The sequence below is a fragment of the Crocodylus siamensis genome, chromosome 14 (genome assembly GCF_052110815.1).
Source record: "Crocodylus siamensis isolate JL-2025a chromosome 14, ASM5211081v1, whole genome shotgun sequence".
In the NCBI taxonomy this organism is placed as follows: Eukaryota; Metazoa; Chordata; order Crocodylia; family Crocodylidae; genus Crocodylus; species Crocodylus siamensis.
This window is the reverse complement of record NC_143408.1, coordinates 11,117,129-11,131,721: the sequence shown is the minus strand read 5'-3', so window position 1 is coordinate 11,131,721 and position 14,593 is coordinate 11,117,129. Positions and strand designations below refer to the sequence as shown.

Genomic DNA, 14,593 nt, shown 5'->3' with positions numbered 1-14,593 from the left:
TAGCTGCAGGAGGTCCGCTAGGTCTCTGGAGAGCCAGGGGGGCTGCTGTGCCTTCTTGCTGCCTTTCTTCCGTGTTGGAATAGATTTAGCTTGTGCACTGAGGATCGCTTCCTTGAGAAGCAACCACTCTTCTTGAACTCCCATCTCCCTGGGGTCATGGTCCCTGAGGGCCTGACTGACTAGCCTCTTGAGCTTGTCAAAGTCGGCTTTTCTGAAGTCAAGGACTTCTGTGTTGCTGCCTGACTTGCCAGCTTTACGGCGGATGGTGAAGGTGATCAGCTCGTGGTCGCTGTCACCCAACTTCCCATCGATCACTAGGTCGCCGATTAGGTCGTCCCCCGTAGCCAGTACCAGGTCAAGCAGCGCTTTGCATCTCGTTGGCCCATAGACTTCTTGAGTCAGGTAGAGGTCATCCACGCATGAGAGAAAGCTTTGCGCCCGCTCAGATTTAGCTGAGTGATTTTCCCACGAGATGTCCGGGTAATTGAAGTCACCCATGACAACCAAGGTCCTGGAGCAAGCGGCCTCAGTCAGTTCCCGGGCAAACTCCTGGTCAAGCTCGGGACTTTGAGTGGGAGGTCTGTAGTAGACTCCCACCGTTGTGTCCCCTGTGCCGAATTCCCCACGAATTTTTACCCAAAGGGTCTCTAGCTGTCCATGCCGGTCGCCAACATCAGCTTGCAGGGACATGTAGCTTTCCTTCACATAGAGAGCTACACCCCCGCCCCTTTTGTCAACACGATCCCTCCTGTACAGGGTATAGCCCTCTATACCCGTGGTCCAGTCATGGGTGGAGTCCCACCAGGTCTCCGTTATCTAATCTGTTTAATGCAAAAGGGATTCATAACTATTTCTTCTCTTGCGTTCCCACAAAAAGATGAATAACTGGCAGGGCTGTGAGGCTATGGCTTGGGAGTTAGGGGCCTGGATCTGCATCCTGGTGAGCTAAGGTAGCAGGGGGAGCTCTGATTTTTCTATGAAAACAAACTCAAAATCCAATACCAAAATAATATAGGTACTTGGCATTTATTTTACTATAGTGACTGAGGCACTGGTAGGCTTCCAAATTGCTTATAAAATTGTAAATATATCAATAAAACATTGTGTTCAATTTATACCTATACAGTGGCATTACAATTGTGGATTTAGGGATTTTTAATCAAAGAATTTGCGATTTTTATTTATTTATTTTTAAATCAGAGAAAACCAGGATCCCTGGTAATAACAGAAGAGCAGCATTTAAAAAAAAAGGACATTTTTCAACAACAAACAAGGCAGATTCCTTTGTGGTTAGATGGGGAAACTGGATATTTCTGGTCATAATGAAAACACTCTCGAATATATATAACAACTTTTTTCATTGCCTTCTAAGGAACTTGCACCATAGTCCATTACCGCATAATACTCTAACATACAGATTTTAGAAATGCAGCACTTTTAGAAACTTTTAACTATCAAGCCTTACAGGAGGAGAGTCTTGATCTACTTGAATAGCTGTCGTATTTCCAAGGAGGGACAGGCTGCTTAGTGACAAAGGCTGCTGTGAGCATTCTGCAAGTCCAGCTAGGGACACCCCCCCCACCACTGCTCTGCAGGGCACGTTCTCTAGAACTGCACCAGGTCTGCGGGGCAAGTTCCCTCACATAAAATGCAGACACAGCTTGTTTTCAGGGGAAATGTGCATGTTGTACGCAAGAAATTATGGTATTATGGAGTGCTGCCAAAGCAGTTAGAGGCAAATTCGCTGAAATTACTAATTTTATTAATAAAGCAACCTCAAAACAACTTTTTTTGAGCTATAAATAAAGCAGAGGAATTCCATAAATCATACCACTGTTTTAGAACTATACAAAATTAGGGGACAGATAGTTGAAATTGAAATGTCAGACAGAAAAGCAGAATTAGGGCCTTGAAGAGATTTTTGTGAAAAATGGAATAAAAGAAGATAAAGTACTTGCTTGTTTTTTTTTGTTTTTGTTTTTTTTTTTTTAAAGACGACAAAAGAAAATAAATTACCGGGGTTTGCAGGAAAGAGGATGGTATCCTAACAAGGAGGCAAGCAATTAAAGTGGGATTCTAGGCCTTTAAAACAAACAAAAGAAAAAAAAACCTTTGTACACTTCCCAAAAAACCCCCACAAATCAAAAATTAGCAATTTTTTTGAGAAAATGAACTTACTCTCCTTATATATTACACAATGGTTTTAATTCTTTTTTTAAAAAGTGTACTAAATGAAAGTCTAAAAATCATTAAACCCCTTCCTAATAAAAAGGCTCAAGGCCTAGATGGCTACCTAAATAAATTTTATAAATTATAAATCTAAGAAAAGCATCCCCATTTTATGCAAGATCTATAGTCATATATTGGATTGCAAAGAATGGCCCAAAACCTTCTATAACACAGCCACCACTCAGTCATAAAGAAGGCAGAGGGGAAGAGGAATGTAAAAATTATAAGCCAATATCCCTGTCAAATGTAGATTTCAAAATCCTATTAAAAAAAGCTTTAGCCAACAAATTATACTTTGTTATTGGCTTGCTGATAAATCCAGACCAAAATGGATTTATCCCTGGCAGATTTGGATTGGGTAGCATCAGAACCATGACTATAAATACACCTAGGAATGATGACTAAAAAAACCCAACAGCTAATTGCTTTATTAGATGCAGAGAAGGCATTTGACAGAACTAAATAGGCTTTTTCATTTGAGACTGAGTTACATGGCCTTTACTAGGAATTTTGTTACTTGGCTTGTTGCAATTTATAAAGAAGTTCTCAGAGATTCTAGTCAGCAGTACTCTGACTGAGCTCATTTGGTTAGAGGTATAAGACAGGGTGGCCCTCTCTCCCCACTCCTGTTAAATCTAGCCCTTGAAGCACTAGCTCAAAAGTATCCGTCTTCGTCACATTGAGAGAGAAGCCCAAAGTTCAGAAGGCCTCCATGCAGATCCAGCAGTCTGGAGGTTTTCCTCAGTGTGTGCAAGGATGGCACGTTGTACTGAAGGTCAAGGATGGCTGTTCCAAATACTTAAATAGTTTTTTCTAGGCAACGAAAGCCATCTGTGGTCCAACTTCCCTGTGCTTGCAGGATGGCTCAACACTCCTTGAAGACAAGGAGTTTATCTAAGGAAAAAACACTTTGGGGCACCCCTGAACCATGACTTGACTGTGATGGATACCAGCACCAAGTCCATCCCTCAACACAGGGCCAGACCATTATTATTTCAGCTGGAGGGAAGTATTGTATTTGGATTTGGTTGATTCGGAGGACAGTGATTCAATCAGTAGGTTTGGATCGCTGTCCCAAATAGATTCGGTTAAATTGGCTTTGGAAAATTTGGTGATTTGGATCGGCCGGGGACTGGTGCCGGCTCTGGCTGACAGGTGGAGCCGGCCCAGCTCCCAGACAGAGCACAGTCCCCTGCAGTCACGCTGCACCCGCGCCATGGGGCAGCTTCTGTGCAGGTGCCAGGCGGGGGGGGGAGGGGGCGATTCTTACTGCCCTGCACTGTGCAGGGAGGCTCTGCCGCAAGCCCCCAGAAGCCCCGATTTGCTGCTGCCAGAGCCAGTGAGCATGGGGCTTTTTGTTTATTTTTTAAAGCACCAGGAGGCTGGGCGGCAGCAGGGCATAGCCCCCGCTCCCAGTGCTGCCGCACCCACATCAGCACTGGGAGTAGGAGCTCTGTCCTGTCACTGATTGCCAGCCAGTGTGGGTGGTGCAAGATGCAGGTGCACCAATGGCAGCTATGCTCTGCTGCCACTTGTCCCTTTTTGCCCAGAGTGAGCCATACCCTCATCCCTGACCCCTCCACCCCGGCTAGGCAAGCAGCAGCAGGAAAAAGCGCCTGCTCTCAGCACTGCTGCACCCACATCCCGTGCCCCGCCACCCCGAGTAACACCTCCCCAGCCCTGGCTCGGCAACTCGTCCCAGCCACAATCCCTTCCTCCCCCAACCGCAAAAGATTTACCAGCTAGAGGCAGTTGTGTCAGCTGCCTGTTTAGTCTATGGGCGAATCTCCGAAATGGCCAAATCTTTTCTGGAATGATCTGGGTGCAGAGGCAGCTGCCAGGCAGAAACTGTTGCTCGGCATGGGGGAGGAAGCAGCCCCTCCATTTGTCAAAGCTGGGTAGTTCTTGGTGCAGCTGGCGGAGTCCGTGCCAGGCCAGGCTGCTCTGCGTTTCCATCACTGCTGCCTTTGGGCTGCCCAGCACAGTAGTGACAGTGCAGAGCAGCCACAGGGCAGCCCAGAGGCAACAGTGATGAAGGTGCAAGGCAGCTTGGTGCGGTGTGGTGCAGTGCAGGCTCTGGCTGCACCAAGAACCAGCAGCAGCAGCTGGAAGGAGCTGCCACCACCTGGATTGCCTAGAAAGGCAGCCCAGCCACAGAGCTGCGCCAGCCCCACAGTGTGCCCAGGGGGCAGTAGGACGTGTCACAACTGGGAGGTGCCTTGGCCAGGTGGGACCAAGGGACTCGCTGAGGGATGGACAAAGCAGGCTGGATCTGGCCCACGGGCCATACTTTGCCCATCCCTGCCTCAACACTTCAAAAGGGTGTCCCCTCACCACCCTTCCTATCCTAGAAGTCTGGAACGCCACAAGGAAACCAAGAACAACAAGGCTACTGGAGTGGATGGCATACTTGTCAATCTCCAAGGCTGGCAGCAAGGAACTGGTACTGAGACCCCACAAATTTATTCTTCAGATCTGGAACAATGAGGAGATCCCTGGGGACCTGAGGAATGCGGACATCATGATTCCCTTTAAGAAGGAAGGTAAATCTGTGCACAGGAACTATTGAGGTATTGCCCTCGTTTCCACATCCTCGTATGTATCCTCCTGAACCATCTTCCACCTCTTGTTGAGGAAGTCCAGCCAAATTTCAGAGTGGTTGCAAACCATCCTGTGGGACAACTGACATGACCCCTGCTGTCCACCTGGACCAAGAAAAGTGATGGAAACAACATCAGGACCTGTTTGTAAGCTTTATTTACCATACTAAGGCCTCTGACTACGTCAATCGTAAAGCTTTGTGGAAAGTACTGGCCATATTTAGATGACCTGAAAAGTACATCAAGATCCTGGAGGCTTCTCCACAATCAGACAACTGCAACCATTCTATGTAGTGGATTGGAGACTGATGCATTTCTCATCAAAACTGGGGTCAAGTAAGGGTGCATCATCACTCCAATTCTGGTTTTTTGGGCTTTTTTTGTTTTGTTTTTTTGTTTTTTACAGTTATCCTGGTTCTCATCAAGGAACACAACCCTTCTAGAACTGACAATGAATACCAAGCAGATGGAGAGCTTCTCAAATCTGGGATGTTCTCACTCATAAAGACCAAAGTATTCAAACAAGCCTTCTCCTTTTCAGACGAAATAACCCTAGTTCTTTCAGCCTTTCCTCATAAGTCTCGACTTCCAGGCTCCTCTCATTTTTGTTCCTCTGTACTAGACTCTTTCCAAACTGTTCACATCCTTCTTGAACTGTGGGGCCCAAAACCAAACAGTAGTCCAACTGAGGCCTCACTAGTGCTGAATAGAGCAGAAGAATCACTCCCCTTGATGTGTAAGTGACTTTCCTTTTGATATAATCCAATAAACATAAATCATACACATATAATTGTGTTAGTTGAATCTACTGACTTGTATAGCAGCAATAATAGGACATTTCAAAATTAAGTTATTAGTACCAGGGATCCTGATTTTCTGTTTAAAGAAATGGCAAATTCTCTGGAACCGCTCTCCCTGCCCTCCCAAGTTCTTGTATTAAAACCCCCAAATTTGCATTTTTCCGTGATTACAATGAAACACCATTCTATATCTAGGTATCAATTTAACAGAATATTTTATTGATATATTTACAACTTTTAAGCAATTTGGAGGCCTAACAGTACCTCAATCATTATAATGAATGAAATTCTAAGTACCTATATATTTTGGCTTTGATTTTATTTTGTTGTTTTATCCTAGAAAAAATCAGATACACTTACTAGGAGATGGGTCCAGCTGCAGCTGCCTCCTGCTGTATTGCAGCACTGAGCAATACTGATATGCTGGTTCACTGCCTATGCTGCTGCCCCTCACTCCTGACTCTCAGTTCCCCGGACCCTCACTCTCAACCCACAGTCCTCTATCCATCCCCAGGCCAGGCCATTGCCCCTCACTCCCAACTTGCAGCCTCCTGGACCTGCTGGTGCCCCTCACCTGCCTGCCACTTCCTGCCTTGCCAGAGGGGGCCCTCAGCTGCAAGGGCTATGGGGCCAGGGACCCATGTCTGCAGCCCCCGCCCTCCCCTCTCTTCTCCGCCCAGCAGTGCCCAAGCTCTGCCTGCCTGCCTGCCACCCATGGGAGGTGGTGGCTTCCGTGGCTGGAGCAGAGTTTGAAGCCCAGTTACACCCCCTCCCCCACAGGCAGCACAGATGAAGCAGAGCCCAAAAGGGGTGTGAGGGGGGTGACATATGTGGGCTGCTCCCCCCTGGTGCCTCTGCAGCCCAGTGCATGGAACCTGGCACAGCAGGGAAGGGCGGATAGGCTTGGTGCCGCCACCAGGAACCCTGTGCCACCAAGGCAAGGCTTCCCCTTCTCTCCTGGCACGACTGACACCACCCCCACTGCTGTCAAAGAGCAGAGGTGCCTCCCCATGGTGGTGCAGGGCTCCCGCAGGCAGCATCAAGTTTCCCAGCCACACGCTGCTCTGCCATGCCAGGTCCTGCCTGTTGTGCTGCAAAGGACCCTGGGGGAAGGGCAGCAGGGAAAGAAGTCCTGAGCCCACAGCAGCCAGCCCACATCTGCCCCATGCTGGCACAAAAATCTGGGAGGCACATGGCCCCTAATGCTCCCCCAGGAGTACATGTAGCAGTAGGGAGCAAGGAGCCAGTTCCCCCACTGCCCCGCAGATGAGCCGCCCACATCTCCTTCCTGCTCCCCACCCAGGGCCTGCAGCCGCACAGTCCAGCCCTAGCCCCAGGCTCCAAGCCCCATGGCACTGCCCCAGCTAGGCAGCACCCCCAGTCCCAGCCCTGCCCAAATCCCTCTCCTTCTGGGTGCCTTGTTCCCACCACCTTCCTCAACTTAGCTGAAGAGAACTGCAGAAGCTGCTCTCCATGCTGCCTGGCTACCATGTGCACATGACAGCATGTACATGCATGTGGCACTGGCTTGCCTAATCGCCCTTCTCCTGCTCCCCCCACTCCTTGAAGGCTGGAACTCTTAAGGGGAAACCCAATATTTCCTGAATTTTTCTCCTTCAAAGAAGGAGAAAAATCTGTGTTTTACTACATTTTTCCATGGCAAACTGAAAATCTGAACCCCTGGTTCCAAGTGCCTAATTTACCTTGGTCACAGCCTGAACTCAACTCAACGAATTGAATTAAAACACCTTTATAAATAAACCTTTAAAAAGGCAGCAAGACTTTCAAAACTTTAATTAGAGTTCTAGTAAGAAAATGGATTCTTCAAAAATGCTTGTAGAAGCTTCATGTTTGTCTCCATGGCTTTCATATTGTGTTTGCTCCGTTTACAAGTGTCAAGATGTTTTTCCTTGCCTGCCAGCCACTAAAAACTCACCCTGAGATTTGGGAGTCAAATTATCTCTCTCTGCCTTCCTTTTCACCATAGAGGAATGACTTAGCTGAAGAGAACTGCAGAAGCTATGTTCTGCTGGCGCCTGTGAATTTAATGCTTTTGAGCCAGACCCTTTCCATGACCAGTTAAGTAAGGATGTACAAGAAGAAACGACTGTCCTTGTATCTCTGCCTTACTGCAGAAAGGACAGAGCCACTTAATACACTTCCCTGTTCCTTCTCACTGCACACGGCTACCACTGATATCTTGCAGATTATAATTTATAATCCTGCTTAACAGCAATCCTTTGTAAATGGTTAGGAACATGCGTAGTAGCTAAAAGGTATGTGTGTATGTTTTGTGTTTTCTGAAATTGTCATTTGTTCATTTTTGAGGAAGCTTTTCCTTCATCTCCTGAGGCAGCAGCCTGATACCAATTAATTATACCTGAACATAGCTTTCTGCCTATGAAGTTGATCAAGCATTGGAGGCTACCTCAAAAAACTGCAGAATCATCGAGCAGATTGGACAGTCACTTAGCTGGGATGGTTTATTAAGGGATGATCCTGCTTTGAGCAGAGGACTGAAACTAGGTGACCTCATGAAGACCCTTCCAGTCCTGCTTTCGTGTGATCCCATGATCACACTGGTGCTTATATATGTGGAAAAAGCCCCCCAAAACCACCCAGCACTTTATTTTTAGCTTGGCAAACCCACACACCAAGTGCAGTACAAGCCCAAAAGGGGAAATCACAGTGACCCAGCCTGCCCAGCATCTGCATAGCTCTTGCATTTCAGCAGAGCTTTTTGGTATTTTTAACCAATAGCTGATTAAATCAACTATTAGACAAGAAAGCATCAAAAAGCCCTGCTGAAGCATGCAAGCTATAAAAGATGCTGAGAAGCCAAGTCAAACTGATGCAACTCCTCTTCTGGTAAAGCGCTGTTTTGGTTCCCCCCACCCCCCGACTTGCCAGCAGCAATAGGTACAAGAACTCAAATGCAGTGTCCTGTAGCTAGGTAACACAGAGTAAATGGCACGTAGTAAGGTGGAATCGTTTTCAGTACCTCAGAGGAAAACAAACTCTTCTGAAAGAAAAGCAGCAAAGACAAGGAGCAGCAAGTTAACAGCCTCTTTTAACACTTTGTCCAAATACTTCAATTGATCCGGGGGGTGTAAATCAGATCAGATACTGAGAGACTCTGTTGAAAATAAATGACTTGCCTTGTATTTTTTGTTTAAAAAGCCAAGTGTAAATTTACATGTGCATGACAACGGTCATATCTACACATGCATTAATGCGCTTTCCCTAATGCGCATTAACTTTAGTGCCTCTAATATGTGGTACTAAATAATTGTGCATTAGGCTGCACTAGTGCACAGTAGCACAAGCTTCTTAGGCGACACTTAAGGTACAGTAACCTATTTTACCGTGCATTAGCATATTAACACTTCTTTTAAACGCTGCTTTAATGTGCAGTAGAATAGGCTACTGAATATTAAAGTGCACATGCAGACATGCCAAATAAGCATCTGAACTAGGCTCAACGTAGTCTACTAATGATTTTAACTTGCATCTTTGTCAAACCACTGAACACCTAGCTTAGAGACCTCACTACTTCCTCAGGCCCATCCCCAGCAGAACTGGCATGTTGGTGTGATTTACACAGATAGTAGGTAACTTATAACAATAGCATAGTCTTAAGGGGCAAATACAAGCTTTCACATCATGCACACTAGTTCCAGTTCTGCTAATGGCTTGTTAAACCAACTCTAAAATAAGAACAATATTTACAGTACACAACTCACAAAAGTTGAGTGGACTAGTACTTCTATAGCACCCTGAAGCCTTCCTGGATTACTTGCACATGGCTGTATTGCCCTCCCAGGAGATGTCAGGATGACTGAAGTTCTCCATAAGAACCAGGTCTGGGATCAGGAAATTTCCACTAGCTGTTTGAAGAATGCCTCACCTGCCACTTCCTCCGGGTCTGGTGGTCTATAGCAGACCCCCACCACAACATCATCTTTGCTGCTCTCCCATCTGACCCTAACCCACAGACGCTCAACAAGCCAATCTCCAGCTTCATACTCTGAGCACTCATATGGCTCCGTTACATACTCCTCCTCATCTCCCCTGCCTGTCCTTCCTGAACAGTTTGTACCCATCCACGACAATGCTCCAATCATGTGAGCTCCCACCAAGTCTGTTATTCCAATCACATCATAGCTCCATGACTGTGCAAGGACTTCCAACTCTTCCTGCTCGTTTCCCAGGCTCCGTGCATTTGTGTACAGGCACCTGAGGTAACTAGTTGATTGTGCTACTTTCTCAGGAAGTATGAGAGCACCTTCTCTTTTGCCCTCTCCTGCTTGCTCTTCCTCCAGGTTTCCCCATGTCCCCACTTACCTCAGGGCTTTGGTCTCTGTCCCTCCCCCCTGGAGAACCTAGTTTAAAGCACCCCGCACTAGGTTAGTGAGACTATCTTCAGCAGGTGGATCCCATCTCTTCCCAGCAATCCTTCTTCTTGGAAGAATGTTCCATAGTCAAAGAAGCCAAAACCCTGCTGGCTACACCACCTACGCAGCCAGGTGTGGACCTGTAGGATGCACATGCTCCTGCCCGGGCCCATTCCCTTGACTGGAAGGATCAACAAAAACACAGCCTGAGCTGCAGACCCCCTCACCCCTGCACCCAGAGCTCTTTAGTCACTGTGGATATACTCAGAGTCTCGCCTGGTAGTATCATTGGTGCCCATGTGGATGAGCAACATAGGGTAGTTGTCAGAGGGGCGGACGAGCCTTGGTAGTTCCCCTGTGACATCTCAGATCTGGGCAAACAGCAGACCTCCCGAGACAACAGGTCAGGTTGGCAGATGGCTCCCTCTGTCCACTGCAGAAGGGAGTCTCCAACCACCACCACCATTGCTTGTTCTTGGCAGTTGTCTCGATCCTTTCCACTTTGGTGAGGCCTGGCCTGTCTTCCTCCACCAGTGGAACGTGCTCCTCACTCTGCATTGCTAGAGCTGCACATCTGTTCTCAAGAGGAACTACTGCAGCTGAAGTGAATTTCTCCAATTGCTGCCAGAAGTCACAAGCCTCCAGCTTCCACCCTCTTGAGTGTCCATATCCTCTCTCTTCTCTAGTGCTGCCTCTGGCATTTCTTCCTCCAGTCCCAGAGGTCTCCTTCAGCATTAAACTGATACCCACCTTGTTTTCCAAATGTGGAAAGAAGGAAGTATTTTCCTGTGCCAGTAGCATCTGCAGAAGGGGGAGCAACAACCTGTGCGTGGCTGCTCTATTTATCCCCTAGCCAGTGGCTGGCTGTGGACAATTCCCTCCTCAGAAGCAGCATCAGGAACAGTATTTGCCTTGTCAGCAACTTGAGGACATTCTTTCAACACATGCAGGGTTACATTCCATTCCCCATCCTTTTCACTTTGTTCAAGGGATAACTTCAAGCTGCTGTTACACAAGTTGCTGCTTAGTCAGTAGCAGCTTGCCCCAGGGAAAGGGAAAGTAACCCTGTTCTTGCTGGCAGCATAATGAGTACATGGAAATCCTACTGATTACAGCAGGGGAGGGCAATTAATTGGGCAGAGGGCTGCTTACCAAGTTTAGGTAAGTTGTCGAGGGCCACATAGGTAGCCCTGTCCCTTGACAGGTGCCCTACCCCCTGGTTGCCACCTTGTGATCAGAAGCCCCACTCCCTAACCCCTGACCTTTGCCACCAGAAGGCCCTCCCCTTGCTCCCAGGAGTATTCCTTTCAGCAAGGGCTTTTGCCATCTCAGGACCAGAAAAACCACAATGCCATAATCTAAAAATCAAACATCTACAACATTCATTAATTTGATTTCAAGAAATATTTTTGTCTGGATTTACATGCATTAGTGTGGTGTATATAGAGGCGATTGTAGATAATATAGCTTAAGATGAAATCTTACTCTTGTATATTTGGTGGGGCATGGAGGGGTAGGTATAGGTTTGTGGGGAGCTGTTGGTGTGTCGATATGTGGGGTGTGGGGAGCGGCGAGTGGGGTGGAGGGTGGCTGAGGTATGTGAGGGGGTGCATGTGTATGGGGGGGGGGGGTCTGTGTGTGAGACTTACCCTACGAATACACACACCCCCTCACTCACTCTCCCTCACTGGGCGCGCGCACACACACACACTCCTGGCCCTGCGGTACCAGTACGGGACCCATGCTCCCAGAGTTCGGCGATGCAGCCAGGGGCCACATGGTGCTGGAGCGGCCGCCAGGTATACAGGGAAGCAGTGAAAGTTGCAGCAGGCAGAGGCTTCCAGTTGGGAGAACCAGGCGTGGGACGGGGCTGGGGCAGGTTTCAGGGCTGGGCTGGCCTTGCTACCAAGTCCTGCTGGCTCCCTCTAAGCCCTGTCATCTTTGACAGGCAGCCAGGAGCATATAAATATACATTTTCTAAATTTTTTAGTGGCTCCACGGGCCAGTCAGAATGGCCTGGTGAGCCAGGTCTGGCCTGTAAGCCATATTTTGCCCACCTCTGGGTTTACAACCAACAGCTAGGAAAACCTACGAACTCATAGCATAGCTTGTGTGTCCCATTAACAAAGCAAAATGCAGAAAGGGAAAATAACCTGGTGTGTGCTGGACAGGGTATAGCACAGTAAGAATATGGGGTTTGGCTGGATTTCCTTGCTTAAGATGCACTCCCCACCCACACACAGCTGATATTTGAGAAGAAAGGTGTAGTGGTACACAAGAAAATATGGTAAGTCCAAATCATAACTGTAAAACCGTATGTCAATGAAATGAGCTATTTAGCAAAGTTGTGGAATCTTCCATTGGAGATTTTCAAGAAGATGGATGGGCATTTTGATCAGGAAGGTCTAGGAACAGTATTTCAGCATTCGTGCAAGGGGTGTTTTTGAGGTGCCTTCCAATCTTACGAATAAAACGTTTTTGAAAAAAAGAATTCTTTGCACAAGATCTAAATGCATCTAAACAAAAATGAAGTCAATGTTTACAAGAAAAGAATCCAGAGTCTACCCTAAGAAACATGCATATTAACTATAATTACTTCCACTAAATGTTACAGAAAGGGTGAGGCAGATACTAACATAGCAATAATACCAAAACCCAAAATATTGTTTTATTTTAATCTGCTGAATGGTTTACTGTATTTTAATCGCATACGTCCTTCCCTCTCCCCCTGCAATATAGGCACATTGGGTGTGTATACACAGCCTGACTTTCTGATAGTTATGCTGGCTTAACTTTAAGTTGACTTAACTGCCAGGGTATACACACAGATGTGGAGCAGAGCCAACTTAAATATGGTGCAAGATAATACAACTCCAAGGAGTATTTTCTCTTATTTTCTTGAGTTGCATTTATTAAGTCAACTTAGCTCACAAGGTAGCTACCATCATGTCAAGGAGATGTACATTAGGGCTGTACGAAGGTTTGGTCGCTGATCAGATATGGAGCAGATTCGGCTCGATTCAGCGGCTGAATCTCTGAATCCGAATTGAATCAGGAGACCCATTAATTTCTCCAAATTGAACTGGAAGCCTCCGATTTGATTCCGAGAGATTTGACAATTCGGCAATATTTTTTTCCTACGTACCTTGAGGTACCAGATGCAGATCATGAACACTGAGATACTGGGGCAGATGGACCATCCCATGGGAGCATTTGGGGGGGCGGGGCACAGTCCCCCACGCACTCAGCAGTGGACCCAGAAATGGACAAGAACTACTTCTGGTCCACTTCTGGGTCTGCCACAGAACACATGGGGAGCCCGTCCCCTACCCGGCAACTGGTGCCTTTTTTGGGGGGGGGGGGAGGAGTGGGGGGAGGAAACACGATGACCCAGGGTCCCCCCGCAGCCAATCGCCGAGCCAGGGGAGTGCAGGGGGGAGGAGGGGTCCTGCCACCGAGCACATAGGGACCCCTTCTGCACTCTCATGGGATGCTCCATCCTCCCCCCAGTATCTCGAGGTACGTAGAAACCCCCCCCACCACCAAAAAACCCTCACACGAAACACTGATCAGAATCAAATCTTCAGATTCAGCGGAATCAAATCGGGACAGTGATTCAAATCAGTGAATCGAATCACTGTCTCCCAAATTGGGCTGAATCTGAATCGAATACTGCCTGCTTTGTACATCCCTAATGTACATGTATGCTCCAATGTGGCTTAAGTTAAGTCAACTTAGTTAAGTCACCTTATCTTAACTTGACTTTATATAGTTCTTTACATAAAGTCTCTGCAAACGGTGTTGCTTTTATACTGCAAGCCTCATCGAGATACTACTAACTGCATGTAGCAGCTCCCTTACCCTCAATCAGCTCAGCTATCCTTCAGCCAAAATCAACTGCCCCGTCAATGGCTGTGAGAGGGTCAACACTGGACTCCACCCCTGCTGCTTGCTGCCGTAAGTGGCAGATACATTTTTCACTTAAGGGAAGCACCCCGATTCTGGAGGGCTGATTTTGAGGGGAAAAGGTGCAGTTGGTATGCAAGTAAATATGGTATTTGGAACTAGGTGATCCTTTTCCATGTTGTTGTATAGTAAACTCTGGTTCTCTAGTTAATTTGCAACTCCAAAAAAATACAAATACAGGCAAATTATCCCCTTGGAACCAACTACTGGGAGCTGATGATTGAAGGGGGTGCTGGCAGGGGAACTGCAAGAGGTGACAAATTAAACCACTGTGCTAAATTATTCCGTATGTTAATTAACATTCCAAAGAATGTTTTAAATGCCCCCAAGCAGCCATTACTTTCTAAAGAAAAAAAAGTAATGCATTTCCAGAGCTTTTAAAATACTTTCACTACCACACTCCATGAAATTAGTAAGGTAAAATAGCCAATTAATATATAAACATGTAACATACAGATGATTACGTACATTTAAAATAAATCATTAATTCTTAGTTTTATTATACCCATTTTCCATTCTTAGCCTTACTTTTCACCTCCCCCCTTTCCTTTTATATGTCAAATAGATTTCCTTTTTTCCATGATCCCCTTACCCCACCATGTTT

The 14,593-nt window shown here is 46.8% G+C and overlaps 1 protein-coding gene across 2 annotated transcripts in view; it reads right to left on the bottom strand.

Annotated features, from left to right (window-relative positions):
* Positions 1 to 14,593, bottom strand: part of SPPL2B (signal peptide peptidase like 2B) — a 144,119-nt gene that overhangs the window by 108,851 nt on the left and 20,675 nt on the right. The gene's annotated exons all lie outside the window — the stretch shown is intronic.